Source organism: Monopterus albus, unplaced genomic scaffold, assembly GCF_001952655.1.
Source record: "Monopterus albus unplaced genomic scaffold, M_albus_1.0 scaffold37.1, whole genome shotgun sequence".
Lineage (NCBI taxonomy): Eukaryota > Metazoa > Chordata > Actinopteri > Synbranchiformes > Synbranchidae > Monopterus > Monopterus albus.
The window spans coordinates 877822-878945 of record NW_018127917.1 but is presented as its reverse complement, the minus strand read 5'-3'; the positions used below and the strand labels follow the sequence as shown (position 1 = coordinate 878945).

The 1124-nt window shown below is 42.3% G+C and overlaps 1 protein-coding gene across 3 annotated transcripts in view; it reads right to left on the bottom strand.

Moving 5' to 3' along the window:
• Positions 1–1124, bottom strand: part of taok3a (TAO kinase 3a) — a 63746-nt gene that overhangs the window by 27255 nt on the left and 35367 nt on the right. The window lies entirely within an intron of this gene.

The following is a 1124-nucleotide window of genomic DNA, read 5'->3' as shown; positions in this document are numbered from 1 at the left end:
ACGTCATTTATACTTGGACTACTTCTCCCCTATAGATCTCTCTGAGTTGACCTCAACAATTGCTTCATCTAAATCATCAACATGTCTCCTGGACCCCATCCCAAACAGGCTGCCCAAAGACGTTTTTCCCCTAATCAACACATTCATACTAGATCTGATTAACCTCTCTCTATTAACAGGTTATGTTCCACAGGCTTTTAAACTTGCAGTAATTAAACCTCTACTCAAAAAGCCTACTCTTGACCCAGGTGTCCTAGCTAATTATAGACCAATATCCAATCTCCCATTTATTTCCAAAATCCTTGAAAAAGCTGTTGCAAAGCAGTTATGTGACCACTTGCACAAGAATGATTTGTTTGAGGATTTTCAGTCAGGATTTAGAGTCCATCATAGTACAAAAACCGCATTGGTGAAAGTCACCAATGAAATGTCCACACAAGAAAGGTGTTCCATCAGGGGTTGGTTCGCACAAGTATATAAAGACAAACACACACGCACACACCACATGTCAGGAATCGGCGCGTTATGCTGCCAAAAATGTTGAGGGTGAACTCAATTAAAAGGCCAGACAAGGAAATGTAAAACAAAACCGTCTCTTTAATAAGAGAACTAACGCTAAACAAAACCATACAAGACACGGTGAAACACAAAAATCACAGGTCGGTATAAACAGTCCGAGATCAGAGCCAGCAAACACATACAGCAGAGGAATCCAAATACGTAGTCCAAAGGGAAGTCCGATAATTATACACAGTGACAGTCTGAAGCAAGAGGGCAAGGCAGAACAGAATAGTCAGAGGAACAAGCCGAGTCAAAAACACAAAGTACCAAAACCGAAAAATGCTGGAGAGTGAGAGGTGGCGTCTAGAACAATCTGGCTGGGATTGGTGGGTGAAGGCTGCTTATGATGCGGTGCAAACTATAATGAGCAGGTGAAACTAATGCGGGTGATGAAGAAAGTAAAAAGACCAAAACTGTGGTGAAACAAAACAGGACGTAGCATCAAAATAAAAGCCTGACAGGAAGCAACACAGAACCGAATCATGACACCACACACACACACACACACACACACACACACACACACACACACACACACACACACACACACCACACACACACAC